This window comes from Microtus pennsylvanicus, chromosome 6 (genome assembly GCF_037038515.1).
Source record: "Microtus pennsylvanicus isolate mMicPen1 chromosome 6, mMicPen1.hap1, whole genome shotgun sequence".
Taxonomy (NCBI): Eukaryota; Metazoa; Chordata; class Mammalia; order Rodentia; family Cricetidae; genus Microtus; species Microtus pennsylvanicus.
Genome location: NC_134584.1, coordinates 95370620 through 95392697, shown reverse-complemented (window position 1 = coordinate 95392697; position 22078 = coordinate 95370620). Strand labels below are relative to the sequence as shown.

General features: G+C 40.7%; 2 protein-coding genes across 3 annotated transcripts in view; one reads left to right on the top strand and one right to left on the bottom strand.

Annotated features, from left to right (window-relative positions):
- Positions 1 to 22078, bottom strand: part of Bbs2 (Bardet-Biedl syndrome 2) — a 353246-nt gene that overhangs the window by 165252 nt on the left and 165916 nt on the right. The gene's annotated exons all lie outside the window — the stretch shown is intronic.
- Positions 1 to 22078, top strand: part of LOC142852273 (liver carboxylesterase 1-like) — an 86623-nt gene that overhangs the window by 12528 nt on the left and 52017 nt on the right. The window contains exons 2-3 of one of the 2 annotated variants that reach the window (XM_075976891.1): positions 3470 to 3601; positions 16000 to 16117. The gene's annotated coding sequence lies outside the window, so the exon portion shown is untranslated. The remainder of the gene's footprint in view (positions 1 to 3469; positions 3602 to 15999; positions 16118 to 22078) is intronic. The other variant, XM_075976892.1, reaches the window with a different exon arrangement.

Here is a 22078-nt window from a genome sequence, read left to right as displayed (position 1 = left end):
GATCCGCCTGCCTCTGCCTCCCAAGTGCTGGGATTAAAGGCGTGCGCCACCACCGCCTGGCTTTATATTTTATTTTATAGATGTTTAGCTTACATGTATGTCTGTGCACCATGTGTTTGCCTGGTGCTGGTGGAGAGGTAACTAGAAGAGGGTGTTATATCCCTGGAACTGGAGTTACAGATGGTTATGAACTGTGTAGGCATTTTCTTAATTAGTGATGGATAGGGGATGGGGAGGGCCCAGCCCACTGTGGGTGCTACTATACCTGGACTGGTTGCTGAGTTCTATAAGAAAGCAGGATAAGCAAGCCAGAGAGAGCAAGCCAGTAAGCAGCACCCCTCCACAGCCTCTACATCAGCTCCTGCCTCCAGGTTCCTGACCTGTTTGGGTTCCTGTCCTGGATTCCTTTAATGATGAACAGTGATGTGGAAGTGTAAGCCAAATAAACCCTTTCCTCCCCAACTTGCTTTGGTCATGGTGCTTCGTCTCTGCAGTAGAAGCCCTAACTGAGACATTGGCTGAGAGCTGCATCCCATCATGCCAGGGAAGGCATGCTATCAGGAACTTTGCAGTCACAAGCCAGGGCTTGAGTGAATAGACTGAAGCTGGTTTTTACCTGCTGAAGAGCCACAATGTGCTCTAAAAAGCACCTCTACCCGCGACCAAGTGGTCAGACACATCTCTGTTGGGAGCATTTCACATTCAAACCACATGTACTTGCATCCACCTCTTTTAAGAATGTTGATGTGCCCCATGGTGCATACATTGTTTAGACATTGAATGGCAGATGAATGCAATGCAAGCCAGCATGAGAAATTATGAACTTCAGTTATTTTCTCAGCATCTGTTGACCCACCCTGTGGTCAACAAGACTAAGTCTTGAGGTTCAAAGGATCTGAGTGGGGTACTAGGAGACCCCAGACCTTTGAGCCTGGAGTAGTGCAAACAAAGCACTTCTTATTTTTATTATTAAAGAAAGCACAACATGAGGTGATGTTTACAGTTAGCTTATGCAAATACAAGTACCATGGGGGAATGTACCTGGTGTTGTGTCTTACCATCTTTGGTTATGTGAAAAGAACCAAGAACAATCCTCCCAGGCCTTTGCCTTTCCCACAGAGATAATGTGGACATGCCAGGCATTTCCTTTATGTTCCTGTTTTTTTTTAAATTAATTTAAAATTAAAGGTGTGTGCCACTACTGCCTGGCTAGTTTTAGTGTTTTTAAAGAATTATTTAGGGAGCTGGAGAGATGGCTCAGAGGTTAAGAGCATTGCTTGCTTTTCCAAAGGTCCTGAGTTCAATTCCCAGCAACCACATGGTGGCTCACAAGCATCTGTAATAGGGTCTGGTGCCCTCTTTTGGCCTGCAGGCATACACACAGACAGAATATTATATACATAATAAATAAATATTAAAAGAATTATTTATTTTTAAATTTATGTGTGCTTTTGGTTTAAGACTTCCAGTGGATATTGTGTGCTGGCATTGCGGTGCACACCTTTAATCTCACACAGGAGGCAGAGACTGGCAGATCTCTGAGTTTGAAGCCAGCCTGGTCTACAGAGTGAGTTCCAGGAAAGACATGGCTGCACAAAGAAACCCTGTCTTGCAAAACAAAACAAAAGCAAAAAAAAAAAAAAAGAAAAAAAAGAACCCCAAATACAAAATAGTTTCTTTCAGAGTATCATATTGAAAACATTTTGGTTTTCTTCATGAAGTTCTAAGTTGACTTTAATCTTTAACAAAAATCATTTACACTGTAAGTCTTTAAACTTCCTAGAAAATTATGCACACACACACACACACACACACACACACACACAGTACAGTTCACTGCACCTGACTATCACTGCTTGTGGGAGAATGAAGATGGCAGAACTAAAAGTTTCACAGTCTCTTCTCACCACCGCTTGGCACTATTTTTGTTTTAACCTTGCAACCTGCCTTTAAATTTAATGTCCTTTAATGCTCGTCTTAAAAACTGCTTTACCTGAGGAATCAAGTTTGAAAAATCTCAGCATGCATCTCACAACCCCTGTAACTCAATCCCCAGAGGATCCAAAGCCCTCATCTAGCCTCTGTGGGCACCCATACCCACATGGTAAACACTCACATAGATACACAAACACACACGTCAAAATAAGTCATTGTTTGTTTTTTCAAGACAGGGTGTCTCTGTGTTAACAGCCCTGGCTGTATTGAAACTCACTTTGTAGACCAGACTGGCCTTGAATTCAGAGATCCACCTGCCTCTACCTTCTGAGTGCTGGGATTAAAGGTGGGCACCGTGCATGGCAAATAGCAGCACTTTCTTAAACGATTTTTTTTATGTGTATGTTTGTTTTGCCTGCATGTATGTCTGTGCACTATATGTATGCAGTTCCCTCAGGCCAGAAGAGGGTCTCGGGTCCCCTGAAACTGGAGTTAGAGTTGGTTTAGAGCTGACATGTGGGTCCTGGGCAGCCAGTGCTCTTAACCAGCTGCTGATCAGCTGTATGTGTATGTGTGTTTGTATGTATGTGTGGAGTCATAACATACCACGTGTGGAGGGCAGAGGAAAACTTGCAGGGGTTGTTTTTGGACTCAGTTCCCTCTTTCCACCATGTGGGTCTCAGGAATTGAAAGCTGATCGCAATAGCAAATGCACCCGACCTGTTCAGCCATCTTCTAAAGCCGTGGAGCAACACTCTTGACAGCACTTTCCATTGGTTGTTAGAGAAGCAGGTGGCTTTGTCATTTATGCTTACTCTTAAGTTAGGTGCCATTATAAATGTAACTACTGTTAGTAGCTGCAGTAACAAGTAAGATGTCCTACGGAATGAGGCCTTCAGTCACCTTGTGAGGTTGTGTAAATGAAGACCAGGCATGAATAATAAAAGAATATCTTGTATGTTAATGAAGACATGGTTGTGTCAGAATAAAGTGAGGCTGAGTTAGAAGATACATGGCATTCCTCTGGTCTCAGGTCAGCCAAATCATTGCAGGGTGTGTGCTGGGTTTATATCTGAGTTTCCATGGTTTGGAGTTACCATGAAAATCCTATGACATAAGGCCTTAGGCTATAGCAATTCCTTCTTAATGAGGCCTTCTTCCCTCAAGATAAATGGAGAGATTGGAAGTATAGAGGGATTGTTCTTTAGGCTTTCTGGAACTTGCTGCAATGATACTCATTTCCTTACCTGCTTTGGATTTGCAGGAGGAGGCAGGAACTCTGGCCTGTGGCTTAATATGGCTTGTCTTTGACCTGCTGGTGAAATCAGCATGCACAGAAATGATCTGTCCGCAGTCCGACTCATTTTCTGTCAGGCCTGTTCTTGGGCTGTGTTCAGGAACACCTTCTGTTGTTGATGAACTGTGTCCCTTTCAGTTTACAAAAAGTCCTGGAGGTTTATTAATCTTGTAACAGATTGAAGCAGCGATGGAAACCTCTCTCCTCCTTGACGTAGCTCTTTTTTCTGTCATGTAGCACCTGCATCTCCAATGGATACTGAAGGGTTTGGTGAGCTCCTTCAGCAGGCTGAACAGCTTGCTGCTGAGACCGAAGGTATCTCTGAGCTTCCACACGTGGAACGGAATTTACAGGAGATCCAGCAAGCGGGTGAGCGCCTGCGTTCCCGTACCCTCACACGCACATCCCAGGAGACAGCAGATGTCAAGGCATGAGTATTGGTGGGGAGGTGCTGTTGGCTGGGTAGTTTGGGGGCAGGAACAGTTTCTTCTATGGCAGTCACAACTGACTCTCTGAGTCAGGAACTGCCTCTCTCGGGTTTTAGAGTTCCAGCCACAAAACTGCACGAGAGCCCATATCATCTGCAGAGGTGTGAAGGTGAAGTGGGTGGAAGAGTTTTCTGTATAAAGTGCTCTCAGTAGTTCCTGCTTGGGTCCATGGCTTTTGAGCCATAAATAGCCTCTTTGAGTGTGTTAGATGTGGGCCGTGCACGGAAGTGCTGCCCAAAGTGTATTAGATGTGGGCCGTGCACAGAAGTGCTGCCTAAAGCCAGAAAGCACTCAGCTCTGAAAAGTTTTCGAGGGTGATTGGAAAAATTGATGAATGGTCAGTGAGGAGAAGCCATCAAGTGAGGAGTGATTCTGTCTGCTTGTTGCCAGTGACCCCAGGGCTGCCTCTGAAAGGCCTTCAGCTGATTGTACAGCAGGAAGGTGGGCAAGCCCCAGGAGAACAAAAGTTGGAGGAAAAATGCTGACTGGCGGGGTCATACAGCATAGCAGGATAGGATGATGGAGTGTGCAGAGGATCCTGGTTGGGCAAAACAAACACCCAATGAAAATTCAAAACCAAACGCTTTCTTTGAGAAATGTGATTTAATGGTTATTGATTGTGTTTTAGAAACTTCCTTACACATTAAGTCTTTGCATAAAGACTGATCCCTATATTATAGTTGAACAGCAAAGGTTCAGAGAGGGCTGGTAACTTGCTTAGGTTACATACACAGCAGGTGAGTGGTGAGCCAAGATTCAAACCCAGTGAGACTGAGTCCAGAATTTCTGTATTTCTGGAAGGGGCTTGGAGAGAGAAGGTTGAAGAGGGTGCTTGTAGTGAGCTTTTGGCAGGTTCAGAAAGTCGCAAAGATTATGTATAATTCAGGAAAATGTTGGTTTAGTTCTCATTCTGTGAACGTGAGAAAGACTGGTGCTAATGAGAGGCATTGTCTTAGGTATTTAGTAAATGGAAGGTTGTGTTCCTTTCCTATCTGAGAACTGAGCGTCTGATTGCTCTTTGGAGTCAATAGTATGCTGTGTACGTTCTGCAGCCTTCTCTAGAGTATTGTTTTTTAAAATACTAGTTTTGATTCTGTTGACATTAATAAAGACAAGTCAGATGAACTGTGGCAGTTTCTTTGTGCTTGTGTTTGTTTGTTGTTTTTTTGAACTATGTAGCCTTGTAGCAAAATGCTGCCCATAGCTAACCTACCCTGAACTTCCAGCAACCAACCAGCCTGTAGATATTTCTCCTAACTTGCCTTCCTGGTAGGCTCCAAACGTCTGTTCCTGACTGCTTGCAGTTGCCCTAATTTAAGCAGGCAGCCTCTGCTTGTGCAAAGATGCTACAGGAGCAAAAGCCCATGGATACCCGCTGAGTTGCTATAGTTATAATTTAATTGCATCAGCCTTACAGCCCATTAAGAGCAAAAAGGGAAAATGTTTTCTTGGTAACAATTATCACTTATATTCTCTTTCTTGTAAATTTCCATTCTTCCTTGTCTATTCTACCTTAAATCCATTATTTTTGGGAGGAGGGAGTTGGAACATTGAAAGAATGGATATAGGGTGGGGCAGGAGCTTAAAAAGAAACCAGAGGGCTGATGACTGTATTTTTCCATCTTCTTGATAGGCAGGGACACAAAGTATGAAGTGAATATTTTAGTGCCTGCTGGATGAGGGCAGAACAGAGAACTGAGTAGGATTTTTTGTTGTTGTTGTTGTTGTTACATGAATTAAGTTTTGAAAGAAAATTCTGTCTTTAAGGTTTTAGTTGGGATTGTAGATTTAAGTCTGACCCGAGTTCTGTGATTTTTTTTTTTAATTTTTAAAAAAATTATTATATGTGTATGGGTGTTTTGCCTGCACCACACGCATTTTTATTTCTAAAGGAACAGACTTTTTTTAATTAAATCTTACAATTTCCAACTGGCCTACAACACACTACTCTCCTGCCTTGGCCTTCTGAGTAGCTGGGATTATAGGTGTGTGCCAGTACTTCCAGCTCTAAGGAACAGATTTGGTGCCATTTTTGTATGTGTGTTCTTGATCTTTTAAAATTGTGGAGTTTTTTCACCACACAAAGAGAATATGCCTGGTGTATATAAAGCAGGGTTTGCAGACTGTGGCCCATGAGCCTGCTACCTGTTACATCTTACTGGAACATGGCCTTGCTTGTTTTATATATTGACTGTGTGATTTTTTTGCATAGCAGAGCTGAGTGATTGCAATAGATTAAATGGTCTGCAAACTGAAATGTTTGCTGTCTGTTTCTTACAATATAATCTTACTTACTCCACGTGAGAGTAATCGAGTAAATGAACACCCACGTGTATATTTCCATTAAAATACAGAATATTATCAGTGTCAGTGAGTGTCCTTCATCATTTGTCTCCCCACGTTTTTCAGCGGAAGTAGATCTGTAATGAGGAGGCGGTGGGCTGCGTTCCCGTCCAGACCCCGGTAGCTTATGCCCCAAAATAACAGCACACAAACTGTGGGTTTTTTTTTTTTGTTTGTTTTTTTGAGACAGGGTTTCTCTGTGGCTTTGGAGCCTGTCCTGGAACTAACTCTGTAGACCAGGCTGGTCTCGAACTCACAGAGATCCACCTGCCTCTGCCTCCCGAGTGCTGGGATTAAAGGCATGCGCCACCATCGCCCGGCTACAAACTGTATTCTTTTAAACACTGCCCGACCAGTTCTAGCCTCTTATCGGCTAATTCTCACATCTTGATTAACCCGTTTCTAATAATCTGTGTAGCACCATGAGGTGGTGGCTTACCGGCAAAGTTCAGCATGTCTGATCTGGCGGCTGGCTCCATGGCATCTGACCTACTATGCTTCCTTTCTCCCAGCATTCTGTTCTATCTACTCCACCTATCTAAATCCTGCCCTATCAAAAAGCCAAGGCAGTTTCTTTATTAACCAATGAGTAACACATAGACAGATGACCCTCCTCCATCATAGACCAATGGATTTTTTCATTAAAACTGAAGCCAAACAACCTAGAGATGTACAAAGAAAAAAATGGTGATCACTCTTTTCCCCTAACCTTATCCTCCAAGTTATTAATTTGCCTAATCTTTTATAATGTTCTCCATATCATGCAAAGTATATGCTAACACAGTTTGGCCAAAGCTGCATAGTAAATAAAAATTTTCTTGTGATAATTCCATGAAACTTCTTTTTGGCCACTTTGTGTTTATTAGGTACAGTGTCGTCATTTAACAGGAAGTCAACCCAGTGAAAGCAGTGCCATCTCTATTCTCTTAAGGAAAGTCAGATAGTAAGTGGGCAACAGGATTCAAATTTAGCTTGATCAATAAAAATCCCTTTTGGCATTTGCTATAAGGTACTTTCTGTTCCCAGAGAATTGATGTCATTACTCTCCTGACTTTATTATCAAAGTTTGAAAAGTAGGAGAGGTAGGGATTTATGTTCATGGTTGGAAATAAATTGTAGGTGAGGTTTGATACCCTGCCCCCCACTTCTTTTCCTCTTTGTTCTTTGTGTGTACTGGGAACAGCTTTTGCTTCTTCTCTTTTGGGACTCTGGATTGTGAATCCATCTTCTGTGACTTTCTGATTGTGTAGAGCTGTCCTGACTTTTATAATTGGGGCCAGTCAGAGGCAGGGGACTTTGGGACTTTTCTACCCAAATGTTGGGCTAGAGGTATAGCTTAGCGGTAGAGTTCTATCATACAAAAAGTTGCTGGTATAACCATCCCTACCTAAGTCCCCACTTCTGCCATAAATCTTTCTCTCTTCCTCCTCCTCCTCCCTTATCAACATTTCTGCATAGACAGAGCATAAGCTATATGATGCATAGTTCTTGTAGGTGCCACTTAGATGACCATTCTCTTCAGTTCCTTTTATGTTGCCCAGGCTCTCCTGTAGCTATATAAGCAATTCAAACTGGCCAGGAATTCTTGGTCCCCTTTCTTACTTCTACAGTCCTGAAATTAAAAGTATGAGCTGCCACATCTGTCTCAAAAGTTGGTTTTTCTTTGATTTTTAATTTTTAAAAAAGTTTTGGTTTGGTTTGGTTTGGTTTTGGTTTTTTGAGACAGGGTTTCTCTGACTGTCCTGGAACTCACTCTAAAGACCAGGCTGGCCTCAACTTAGAGATCCACCCACCTCTGCCTCCCGAGTGCTGGGATTAAAGGTGTTCACTACCACCGCCCGGCCAACTACATGATCTTTACTACTCCTAAATTACAAGTGAAGAAACTGAGGCTCTTGGCTCCTACTCTAGAAGAATGAGCTCTTACCCACAGAGCCATCTCTCCAGCCCCCAAAAAGACAGAAAAAAAACCTGATGCTTAATTTTCGAAACTTACTAGAAAGCCACAATAAATTGCCAGGTGTGGTCATCCATGTCTATAATCTCAGCACTGAGGCGCCTAAGGCGGGATAGTGAGTTCATGGTCTTCCTGCCTTACATAGTGAGTTCCAAGACCAACCTGGGATTTGTATATGACCCTGTGTTTATAAACGAAAACCACACTAATCAAGACTATGTGACACGAGGGTGGATAAATAGGTTGTTGGAATACAGTGGTTGTGTTCTTCCTGAGGACTTGGTTCAGTTTCTAGTACCCACATGGTGACTCATAACTGTCTGCAACTCCAGGTCCAGGGGATCTCCCACCCTAATTGGGCCTTTAGATGCACCAGGCACTCATGTGACGCACATACATACAAGCACACAAAACCCTTATAAACATAAAATAAATCTAAAAATGTCAGTAGTATGTAGTATCTACAATCTTAAAACAGCTCTAAGAATTTTGGGTTTTTCCTTTACTCTTATTAAAACATAACAGCTATAATTCTAGAATTGCATGTCTAAAAAGTTTATTTGATTATGTATGATTTACCCCCCAGTAAAGGTGTTCATACTGTTGAACAAGAGAAGAGTAGTCTTTTTCAACAAATGAGGTTGGGGTAACTGGATGTCTGTATGTAAAGGAATAAAGTTGGCCCTTATCTCATTCTACACACAAGCACTAATTCTAGCCGGACTGTAGGTGTAAATATAAGAACTAAAATTATAAAATTCTTAGAAGAAAATGTGGGTATAAGTTTTCCTGGCCTAAAGAGATATGGATGTAGTTCACTGGGTAGAGTGCTTGCCTAGCATGCACAAGGCCCTGGGTTTAGTCCCTCGCTTACTTAAATGTTGTGGCCATGGTGACTTGAATGAGAACGGCCCCCATAGGCTCACATATTTGAATGCATAGTTTTCAGTTGGACTGTTTAGGAAGAATTAGGAGGTGTCACTGGGGGTGGACTCACACCAGGTCCAGTCTTCCATTGTTGCTGCCTACAGATCTGGATGTAGCTCTCCACTGTTGCTTCAGCGCCATGACTCCATGTCTATGCTATGCTCTTCACCATGATGGCCATGGACTGACCTGAAACTGTAAGAAAACCCCCAGTTAAATGCTTCCTTTTATAAGTTGCCTGGTGGTGCCTCTTCACAGCAGTAGAACTTAGTTATGACTAAGACATGCCTATAATTTTAGCACTCTAGAGGGTGGAGGCATGAGAGTCAGAAATTCAAGGTCATCCTTGTCTGCACAAGTTCAAGATCAGTCAGGGCTACCTGGGCTTCAAATTCATATTCTTGGCCTTAGATTTGGCAGAGCCATCTAGGATATTAGGCCAATAGGATATATCAGAAGAAAAAAAAAGATCAGTTTTATCAAAATGAAACATTTGTGCTTCAAATGCAACTGTCAAGAAAGAAATATGTTTTAGGGGAAAACATTTTCTATTAGGCTGAGTAACTTTGTGGTGGTTTTAAAGAAACAGGCCCCACAGGGAGTGGCACTATTAGGAGGTGTAGCCTTGTTGGAAGAAGTGTGTGACTGTTGGGGTGGATTCTGGGGTCTCCTTTGCTCAAGCTACTCTCAGAGTGGTAGACAGTTCCGTTTGCCTGTAGATCAAGATGTAGAACTCTCAGCTCCTCCAGCTCCATGCCTTCCTGCATGCCACCATGTTTCCCACCATGATGATAATGCACTAAACTCTGAAACTGTATGCTAGCCTTAATTAAATGTTTTCATTTGTAAGAGTTGCTATATGATGGCATGTGCCGTTAATCCCAGCACCTGGAGGCAGAGGCAAGTGGATTTCTGTGGGTTTGAGGCCAGCCTGGTCTACAGAGTGAGTTCCAGAACAGGCTCCAAAGCTGCAGCAAAATCTTGTCTCCAAAAAAACAAAAACACAACACAACAACAACAACAAAAAAACCAAATTGCTATGGTTATGGTGTCTCCTAAGAGCAATAGAAACCCTAGCTAAGACAAACTTGTTTTTTTTAATTATTTATTTATTTATTATGTATGCAATATTCTTTCTGTGTGTGTGCCTGAAGGCCAGAAGAGGGCACCAGACCTCATTACAGATGGTTGTGAGCCACCATGTGGTTGCTGGGAATTGAACTCAGGACCTTTGGAAGAGTAGGCAATGCTCTTAACCACTGAGCCTTCTCTCCAGCCCCTAAGACAAACTTGTATCAGAGCTTTTAAAAATTTATTGAGTCTGTGTGAGCGTGTGTCTGTGTTTGTGCATGTGCACGTGTATATGTATGTTTGTGTGAGCGTGTGTCTGTGCATATGCACGTGTATATGTATGTTTGTGTGAGAGTTAGAGGACAGCTTGCCAGGGATCAAACTTAGGTTGAGCTTGGTGGCAAGAACAGTCAGTGGGTACACTGAACCAACTCACTGTAGTTGGGTTTTGTTGTTTTTAACCCTTTTGCACTTTTGGGGACCCGCCACCCAGTCCCCAATTTAATCACACGGAGGCTTATTGTTACTTATAAATGCCCGGCCTTGCCAAGCGGTGGTGGCGCATGCCTTTAATCCCAGCACTCGGGAGTCAGAGGCAGGCAGATCTTTGTGAGTTTGAGGCCAACCTGGTCTACAAGAGCTAGTTCCAGGACAGGCTCCAAAGCTACAGAGAAACCCTGTCTCGAAAAACCAAAAAAAAAAAAAAAAAAAAAAGGCCCAGCCTTAGCTTGACTTAATACTAGCCAGCTTTTCTTAACTTAAATTATCCTGTCTATCTTTTCAGTCTGGGTTTTTATCTTTCTTTATTCTGTATACCTTTCTTTACTTCTTACTCCATAGCTGGTTGTGTGGCTGGGTGGCTGGCCCCTTGAGTCCTCTTCTCTTGCTCCTCTTCTTTATTCTCTCTGCCTATCCTTTCTCCTGCCTGGCTATTGTTTGTTCAGCTCTTTCTTAGACCAGTCAGCTGTTTTAGGCAGGCAAAGTAACACAGCTTTACACAGTTAAACAAATGCAGCATAAGAGATGCAACACATATTTGCATCGTTAAACAAATGGAACACATCTTAAAATAATATTCTATAACAACTCACTGGCCCATGTTTTATTTCTTTTTAGTCTTTTAGAATTTATTCATAAAAAGACAACTTAATTTTACAATGGCATAAGATCATTGTCCAATAAGTGCCATTAGTTACCAGAGAAGTACATATCAGATACAGTGTGATACCGCTTCATACCTACCAGGATGGTTCTAACCAAAAGTACTTGTAATAGTGTTGGTGAGAATGTGCAGAAAGTTGAAAGAATCTGGGTGAGTCTTTCTTCATGCACTGTTGGTAGGTTTGCCTCTTTGGAAGATAGTTCAGAGTTGTTACCACATAACCCAGTGATTCTGTTTTTAGGTATAAATCCAAGAGATGTAAATGTGTCTACACAAAACTTGTACATGAATTTTAATGGCAGGTGTCGGCCATCTGATAAATAGATGCACAGAATGTGGCATAACCGTGTAATGGGATCTGATTTGGCAAGAAAAGGGCATTAGGTATGCTTATGCTTAATGATTTAACATATGCTCTACACGGATAACCCTAAGAGTATAAGTAAAAGAAACTGGTTACAAAAGATTACATATTGTATGATTGTGTTTGAGTGATGTCCAGAATAGGCAAATCTGCAGGAAAAGAAAAATAAATGAGGGCTGCCATATTTAGGGGGTAGTGAATGGGGAAATGGGAACTGATTACTGATGAGTAGAGATTTTCTTTTAGCAGCAATGAAAATGTTCTAAAATTAATTATAGTGATGGTTGAATAACCCTGAGTATACTTAAAAAGTTTCCACTGAATACTATACTGTTAATGGATGGATTGTATAGTAAGAAAATTATATCACAAGCTCTTTTTTAAAGAGTAAATGATACGAGCTGGTGAGATATGGCTGAGCCATTAAAGACTAGGTTCACAACCAAAAAGAGTACATATTTGCTGACTTTAAAAAAGGAAATGCTGCCGGGCGATGGTGGTGCACGTCTTTAATCCCAGCACTCGGGAGGCAGAGGCAGGCGGATCTCTGTGAGTTCGAGACCAGCCTGGTCTACAAGAGCTAGTTCCAGGATAGGCTCCAAAGCCACAGAGAAACCCTGTCTCGAAAAACCAAAAAAAAAAAAAGAAAAGAAAAAAAAGAAAAAGAAAAGAAAAAAGGAAATGCTTTGAAAATACTTAAGATTTGTCTAAATTGAACATGGTTAAGACAGACAGGGAAATGACTATCACGAAGGAGGTCCCCCCCCCCCACAGATCCCTAAAAACAGGAGACATGGTATTCCATATAGCTATACTCACCAAGTGAGTACTGGGATTGTTGGGGAGCCAGATGGGCCGGTCATACTGTTGAAGGGCTTGATCCAGAATGCTGTAATCTCAAAAGTTGAAACCTTGAAATCCACAGTTCCCCAAACTATAATCCTGGTAGTTGGAAAAACTGCCTCACGAGAAAGGTACAAAGCCAAGCTCTTGAGAAAGATTGGGCTTGCACTACAGTGATGATGAAAGCCTCACTTAAAGATGCGTCATTAGTCAGCATTTGCATTCATTTCAGCTGATAAAATTCCAGGAGGTTTTAATAAATGAAAGCCACAATTGCCGAAAGAAGCCAGCAGCTACTAACTGCCTCAAAAATAATTATGTGTATGATAGTCCATCCCTCTTGATGGAAGTGTGACCAGAACAAATAGCAGCAAAAAACAGTGGCTCCTGCATCTGATCAGACCTCTAGCACTTGCTTTGAATTTATCTTTATATCAGTAATTATAAGTGACAACCACGATTTTTTTGAAGTGATTATCATCAGACTCTATCCCAGAGCTGTTGAATCAAAACCAGCATTTTAACAAATCAGGTGATTCATATGTATAATTAAATCTGAGTTACATTGTTTTACAGGACACATCCAAACTCTTCCACAAAGATATTAGAAGGGAAAAAAAAATGAGATAGAGGGGAAAACCTATAAAGAAAAAAAGATTTAGAAAGCATCCCAGTCATCTACAAGGTCTTATTTGGCACTCTTTCAGATGAACACAGATTTTCAAATTATGAAACAATTGGAAAGTATCTTCAATCTACCATAATCTATTTCAAAATAATCTGAGTGGTAGAGGAAAATAGGTAGAACAAGTGGGATAGGATTGATCATATCTGTGGATTGTTGAAGCTGAGTGATAGGTACAAAGAAATTCAATATTTTAATTTTGTGTTCTAATCACTTTAAAAAAAAAAACAGCCAGAAAAGAGAGACTGACTAGGATAATATAGTCTTAAAGGAAGTGTTGGTGAGGATGTGGAAATTGTGTATTCCTGGTGGGGGTACAAAATGGTGAAGCTACTTTTGAAAATGGTCCAAGTTCCTCACAAAATTCTTATTTAATCCAACAGCTCTGTTCCAAGGTCTATATCTAAGAGAAATATAAACATTCAGGCAAAACCTGTGTGTAGGTGTTCTGAGCCACATTTTTTTCACGAGAGTGAGAACCTTAGAAGCAGCCCAAATGCCCACTGATTGAATAAATTGATACATAAAATGCGGTATAGTATAAAATACAATGAATTCTTAATATATACCCTGGGTAGATGACCCTCAAAAACATTTCACTAAGAGAAAGACACCAGTCATAAAAGACTATAGTATTTTTCCATTTACATGTGTTGTCAAGGTCTCACAGGTGAAAAGGGAAGCATTTCTCATGATAGGGCCTTCTTTTGGGGATGATGAAAATATTCTAAAATTGCTGATGGTGATGGTCATATACTTCTATACGAAGATATTTAAATTACTAAATTGTACATAAACTAACTGATGAGTTTTGCGGTAAGCAAATTCGTATCAGTAGAACTGGTGCAAAAGGAGGGAGAGTATTATACTAATATTTTTCTTTGCCCAGGAGTAATCAAATTAGGTCTTTGGGAAGAAGTCTTTGTAGGTGATTCTGATGTGCCACCAGGCGAGAAGCACTGAAGAAGGACTGTGAGGAGAGAGATGTCAGATATGTCAGCTTAGAAGGGAAGCCTCAGGGATGGTGTCCTAGTTGACCCAAAGGAATTAATAGTCTACAGGGAAGAATTGTCTGAATTAGCATAATTCTATCATTTTTGCCAGAATACAGTTAGGCATAGGGAACCCCTTTTTCTTCTCGGAGAAAACTGTTAGATTGTGATTGAAAATCTTGACTTACACTCGTAGGCATTATGTGTGGGCTCAGATGCCTTAGCATCAGCCTCCTTTCGTCCTCTTTCATCCCCATCATCATCATCTTGGGTCTCATTTGCTCTGACTTTCTAACTTCTTACTCAAGGTAAAAACATACTTCATTGGTGACATTTTGGGGTACCAAATCACAGTACAAAAATGGTAATCTGATAAACGTAGGCATGGAGGCACATTTTCTGTTTCTTGAATTGAAAGGCACAAAAGCAAGACTTCCAAAAACAAAAACATACACCTGGTGCAGGCGAAGTTTTCTTGTCCTGGGAGCCTCTCCCAAATAACTGACATGAAGACTCAATATTAATTATACATGTTCAATCAACAGCTCAGGATTGTCACTAGCTAACCCTTACATTTAAATTAACCCATATTTCTTATCTATGCTTTGCCATATGGCTTGGTACCTTTGCTCAGTGTGGCATGCTCATCTTGCTTCTCCCTGCTTCTGCTGGCGACTCCTCAGACTCTGCCCTTTTTCCTCTCAGCATTCTCTCCCTGTCCGACCATCTCACCCAATTTCTTCCTGCCCAGCTATCAGCCAGTTTTTTATATTAATAATGAGAGTAGTACACGTTCACAGAATACAGAATGATTATTCCACAATGGGCTGGAGAGATGGCTTAGAGGTTAAAAGCATAGTTGTCCCTCTAGAGGACCTGGGTAAGCTTCCCAGCAGCCATGTCAAGTGGCCTGTGAATCCAGCTCCAGGAGATCCAGCAACCTTCCTGAGCACTGGTGTACACGTGGCATTTGTGCACACATCAGTGAATAAAAATAAAAATAAATCTTAGAAAAGCTGACCTAACTTGCCCAAGTTTCTTTCTTTCAAAGAGCTTTAGATATTAGGGAAGATCTGTTGGTTTTTTGTTTTGATTTTTGAGAGAAGGGCTCTTTTTATAGCCCGGATTAGCCTCGAGCTTACAGTCCTCTGCTTTAGCCTTTCTAGCTGATGTACAGTTTCCTGGTTTATTTTATATTTTAAATTTGTTCATTGTTTTGTTGCCTAGAGAGGAGAAATGGAGTTGACTATATTCTCATTTCTCTTCAGAAGCTTTTATTGTTCAGAAAAAAGCTGTATTCTTGGCTAAGCAAAAGAGAGGGGATTTGAAGGTGCAGTGGCATGGTACCTGGATTTTGAAGACAAGCCATGCAGAACTAGCCTTTGATTCTGTTTTGACTGCCCCTGAGTAAGTTATCTGCTACTCCAGAGAGTTGGTTTCCTCAGTGAGCATTTGGACCTGCTACTCCTGAAGTTAAAATATGCTTTACTGACTTTCTCTTCAGAAGCTGTTAAACATGGAGAGGCGATGAAGGGTTTGTATTCTAGATCTAGGGCTGAATAATTGCATTTATCTCAAGGGGTTTCTAAAAGTGTTTGGAGCTGACTGTGGTGTTGGTATTATTCCATTCTATAACGAGGTTCTCCCTCTAATTCAGTCATTACTAGAACTTGGATATCTTACTCCCAAATGCAGTGTGTGTCTGCTGTTTCAGTTCCTAGACCTTTATGTGCAGGTAAGAAATCAGCCGTACAACAGGACCTGGCCAGAATATGGAAGTGTTCTAGTTAGGTGCTCTATCATTTGCTCTGGCCTCTTCCTCTTACTCCAAGATAAGAGGTTTTGAATGAAAACAGGTCTAGTATTTTATGGCATGTATTACAGACCCTAATACTACTTCCCCTCTTTGTCTTTCTGTCCTACATCCCCATATAGATCAGTTCTTCTTGGGTCACGGGGACTTGACATATCCCACATCTCCCAGAGATTGGAGAGTCTGAGTGCAGCGACCACTTTTGAACCTCTTGAGCCTGTGAAGGACACAGACATTCAGGTAAGAGCTGCCAGCTGCAAGAGCAGCCTGGAGCATGTACCCAGGCCATAGGCCTTGGCCCTTTCTTCACCACTGAATTAAGACTGCCACTTTCTTTATCAATTTTCTTCTTACTCAGATACTAAAAGAACAGGAGACTCAGGTTTGGAGATCAGAGGGGGAATCATTGGGTTGTTTTCAGAGTGCTCTTTGTGGGTAAATTTAAGAAAGCAATTCCATCCTGTACTTTTTAGATAATTCTGGTTTGAAAACGGATTTTACTGACTTACTTGGGCTTAATCCAAGGTGCAGAGACAGGAGTCATTCAGTTTCTCTTGCTTGATTTACTAGATTCAGATAATTTTACTATTTGTTGTTCACATTTCTTTTTACATCTTACTTGTATTGGAGCTTAAAGTACTATTTACTGCAATCAGCTCAGTGATTTCCAGGAAGTATTTGGCTGCATTAGTGATACCAGGAAATGGCCTAATAGAGCACCCCAGTCTCATCGAGCCTGACATGCCCCTAGCTGCTGATTGCTATTTTATCTAGTCAGAAACTGCTGTAAGCTTGTTAAGGCGAAGCCTCGTGATTTGATTGTTTTGTGTAGGAATGAAAGCACTCCATGGAGTGCATGCTGTACTGCTTGCATTGGTTTACCTGTTCTGTTTTTGTTTGTTTGCTTGAGATGAGGTCCACTCTTGTAGGATCTGACCTCAGGTGATCTTGGTCCTCCAATTCTTGAGTAGTGGGAATTTTATGCCACCACCTGCCTTGATTTCCTAAGATTTCCTTTGAAATAAAAAGGCAAGTTCAGGAAGAAATGGGTGATAATTGTGTTCTCTATAGCAGGGCCTAAATTGATACTGTATTCCAAAATCTTTTTAAGACCCATGATAGTGCATCTGGTGACTACATTTCAGAATTTTTCTAATTTGGAAACCTATTCTTTTGAGGGGAGACTAGAAATTACTAATGTTCATGATTTCTTTGGTTATTGCTATGTTCCCAAAATACAAAAATCCAGAAGTTTTTATTTTTATTTTGCTTTTATAACAAACATTACCTAATCTGAAGTGCAACTGCTGGTGCTCTATGATAATACTTTAATACTGATGATATGGCATGAATGGGATAGAACTCAAATACTATGAATAATCAACATATCTAGTCATTTGCTTAATGTAAGAACATCCTCCTTCAGCACTGTTAGATGGTTTCCCAGTAGTGTATGCTCAGTCACATCAGAAACAATTTCTTAATTTGAAATGATTATTGCTGTGAATTTTAGTCTTGTGTAGGGAAATCTTTGAACTTTAAAACTAAAGTTGCTTTAGTTTTTAGATTTTTCTCTCTTACTTGGGTTTTGCCAGAATAGCTTTAAAAATGCAAAATATTGGGCTGGAGAGATGGCTCAGAGGTTAAGAGCACTGGCTGCTCTTCCAGATGTCCTGAGTTCAATTCCCAGCAACCACAGGTTGGCTCACATCTGTAATAAGATCTGGTGCCCTCTTCTGGTCTGCAGGCATACAAGCAGGCAGAACATTGTATACATAATAAATAAATAATGAAAAATATTTAATCCAGTACAATTATGTGTATGTTCCAGTGTGTTTGCCCACATGTATGTGATTTTGGAAGTTACAAATATGTGAAGACTGAGGACAGCTTTAGGTATTTTTTAAGGCACTTTTTATCTTTTGTTTGAGAAAGAATCTGTCATTGGCCTGGACATTGACCACATAAAATAGACTGTCTGGCCTGTGAGCTTCTGGGGACCCACCTTTCTTTGCCTCCCTGATCATATGTCTATACTCTCCCATTGCTGAGTATGGGCATACCCACCTTTGCAACTTTTTATGTGGGTTATGGAGATCTGAATTCAGGTCCTTGTGTTTGCAAGGCAGGTGCTTCACTGACTGGGTTTTCGTCTTACCCTCCACCCCAAAAATAACTGGGAATTCATCAATTAGACCTGAAAAAAAGCCTAGACTTGGTAGTGTTAGGCTACTGTAAACTTCATCTTCTTGCCAAGAAAGAAGAAAGATATAGCTTTGGCCTGAGAAGATTTTGAACTGGGCTTCTGACTCAAGTTTATCAGTAGTAAGTTGATGGTTTTAATTACAATATGTCGCTCAGTTGATCTATGCCAATGGTTCTCAGTCTATGGGTTGCACCCCCTTTGGGGTGTTGTCAAACAACTCTTTCACAGGGGTCCCATGTCAGATATCTTGCATATCAGATATTTACATTATGATTCATAACAGTAGCAAACTTACAGTTATGATGTAGAAAAAAATAATTTTATGTTTGGGGGTTACCACAACATGAGGAACTGTACTAAACGATTATAGCGTTAGGAAGGTTGAGACCACTGATATGCTCACTTGTTAGTCTAGCAGTATCATGTTGGAGCCTGACTAATGTAGCGCCACTCTTAGCACTGAGTGCTCGTCCTTTCTCTTTCTTCTGGTGAGGGTAACAGTAAAATTGGACATCTTCAGTTGCTTGGTGGTCTGTCGTTCATCTGTCATACACCTGATAGAATTACAAGTGAGTCACTACATCCTGCCTGATTGACTTTTGTATAATATATGAATTTTTTGTTTTTAAAATAGTGAATTTTTTTGGACATGAATGTACTGTACCATAACCCCGCATGCCAGGTATTAGAGTAGAACTGTCATGTCTGTTTATAAGATCCTGAACACATTGTCATGAAAGGAAAGGCTGGCACACTGTCTTGACAGATGCTGGTCAGGACCTCGCTGCTCATAGCTTTATAAGCTATGAGCTTATAAGCTCTCAAGACATTTTTCTGTGGGCATACTTTCTCTTTTTATTTGGTAAACATTGATTACATTCCCTTCTGTTTCTAATGGAGCTTGAAATTAATATGGGTTTTGTTTTTACTGTTTTGTTTGTTCTAATCAGTGATGCTGGCATGCATTGAGAATACATTTTTAAAAAGTTGCTGTGGCCAGCAATGGTAATATGTCTTGGAAACCACTTAAAATATACATATGAATGATACTTAATAGAATTTTTGAAGATGTTTATTGATTTTATTTTTTGGAAACAATCATAAAGAAGGTCTACAAATTTGTGTGAGAGGAATAATGTAATAGGACATACTGCTGAATTGACTGTACTGAACTAATCAAAGTAACTATGTAGTACATGGGCACAAGGTTTACAGAGATCCACTTGCTTGGTTCAGTCTTGACCAGAAAAAGAAAGAGAGAAAAAACAAACAAACAAAAAAACCATTAAGGGCAGATTGCATGTCTTCACCATGATCTGAACAGATCTCATGGATTATGTAATAACATACTATGGTTTCAGTTGTGTTCTGGACTTTCCACTATATTGCATGTATATTTGAATAAGGCTATATAGAGATAGTCTGTTTAGGCCATAAAAATGGGAATTGCATTATTTCTAAATGGCATTAGATCAACATTTCAATATTTGCACCTGTTTACCAGAAACTAGTATTAATAGGTACCCTAAAACAATGGGGATTTATTCTTTGACATTTTTGAGTTCTGAAATTTGAAGTCAAATTATTGGCACCATTGTGTGACCTCCTCAGCTCTAGGGGAGAATCTCCTTCAGGTTTTGGTGGGTTCTCATTCTTGGTTTGTGGTAGTGTCTCTCACACTCTGTCTTCATAGAGTCTTCCTGGTGTCCAGTCTACCTTTCCTTTCTCTTGTTAGTGAAATTACCATGTCAGTTCATAAGACCCATCTTAAAGCCTTGTTGAAAACAGGAAAGGCGGGTGCATTCATTGGATGACTTCATCTTGAGATCCTTAGTTTAGTCACATCTACAAAGACCCTATTTCCAAGGAAGATGATGGTTACAAGTTCACAGGGTTAGGATTTGAACATTTCTTTTTGGGGAGCACTCTTCACCTCAGTACACTTATAGTGCCAGAAAGGCTGAACCTTTCACTTAGGATCACGAAACATCTTCAGATGACCTCCATGGAGAGTACCGGAGCTGGGCAGTTTAGTGCTAGCTGTCCTCATGACGAGGCCAACAAGGCCAGCACATCGTCAGTTTTCACTTGGGGGCTTTAGGAAGTGAGACTACACACACATCTTGATTCCCGAGTTCAGTGCCATGCCTTCTGTCCAAACAGGTCAGCAAACAATTATGTGTTGGAAAGCCTTCAGCCCAGACCTTTTCAGTTGCTAATAGTCTGCTGCTTATAAAGCATGAAACCCAGAAAGCATTCCCCATTTCTTTATTTTGTAGGGGTTTGCAGCGTAGCCTTTGGTCTCCTGGTACTACTTTGTAGTCCATGCTGGCCTCCAACTTCATAATCCGCCTTAATTAGCAGGTTATGTTTTATAAGAGTAAAGAGAAAAGCAAGTATTCAATAAAGGATACATTATCATGAGAAAAATAAATCAGGAAAGCAAATATGTCACATGTACAGCATTGGTGTAGAGATGCTTGTTAAGCCATTTGCTTACCACGCTGTATTTATGATAAAATATTCACTGTTTTCTTTCTTTTTTCTGTTCTTGGAAATGTAGAGTGTGCTCAGACCACTCAGTTTATTTTTTAAACAGTGAGAAGAAAAACTAAATGTCTTTGTGAGTTTAAAAATGAATCAGTGCTGTAACCCCTTATCATCCAAATTGTTGTTTTCGGTTTGTCTTTTGACTTCCTGTCTTAAGAAAGAGACATTACCATTTAAACACAGCTATATAAACATGACAGAGGAAAGAAGCTGTGGTGCTCGCTAATTGTGTGTTTGGAACAGGTTGCCGAAATTCTGTGCAGTTTGCTGGAGAAAGTGTTGGATTTGCCAGAGTGATTGGCATGATGAGTAGCAGCTCTTTGGGAACATTACAGGGTAAATATTAATTCTGCAATGAAGTACATCTGGAAACTCCTCTAGTCTGAATTAGTTAAGGGGAAGTACAGTCAGAGTGGGCAAGCCATGTCTTAGCACTAGGACTGATTGTTTTTTGTGTGTGAGTGTGTGGTTGCTATTGTTTGTAGGTACAGACCTGCTCTGTACTCCAGGCTGGCCTTAAGATCCTCCTTCCTCTGTTTCCCGTGGGTTGGAGCTAAGTTGCCAGGCTCTAGGATTCTTGGTTTTTTGTGAAAGTCTCAACTGTGTATAGCATTGGCTGGCCTGGAGCTTACTGTGTACATGTTTAAGGCATGTGTCACCACACCCAGTTCTAGAACTATTTTTAAAGAAATGAGTTTCTTTGCTTTTCATCTGTATCTAGAAGCTGAGGTCTAGCAGAGTTGCAGTAGGAAGTTTACAGACAGGTGAGGTTCATTCATAAGATTTACATCTGTTTGCATTCTGACCATTTGTTCTACAATTCTGAGGGATGGTTTGAGTAGACAAAACACACCTGACTTCTGTCTTGCTCTACCGTGCTTCATATGCTTGAACAGCAGGTTTTTCTGCACCAAATGGTAATCTAAGCTGGACTAAGTGTTTGGAAAATTTGAATTGAAGGACTGTGGACTGAAGAAATAGGACTTTTTTGTTCTCTACATATTTTCATGTAATAGGAAAACGTAAGACTATTTCATGTACTCTGTGGTTGAAAGTTTTTAGGTAAGATTTGTGTTTATTAATCTTTTTTACTGTATTTCTCCCACTATAACTTTCCATGCGTCTATGGAAAGTTCATGGTAACCTTTCTTTTAAGGTTGTAGAGGTTTAAAAACAATTTTTTAAAATGTTATATATGAGTATTTTGCCTATATGTATGTTTGTGCATCATGTACACAGAGCCAAAAGAGTGCATCAGGTCGCTTGGAATAGGAGTTAAGGATGGTTGTGAGCTGCCACGTGGGTGCTGGGAACTGACCACTGATCCTCTGCAAGAGCAGTCAGTGCTCTTAACCACTGAGCCACCTCCCAGCTCTGATCATAGAGGACTTTAGTGAACATTTGAACCTTGTCTTTGCCTAGCTTAAAGCAGCTTCCTCTCCTGC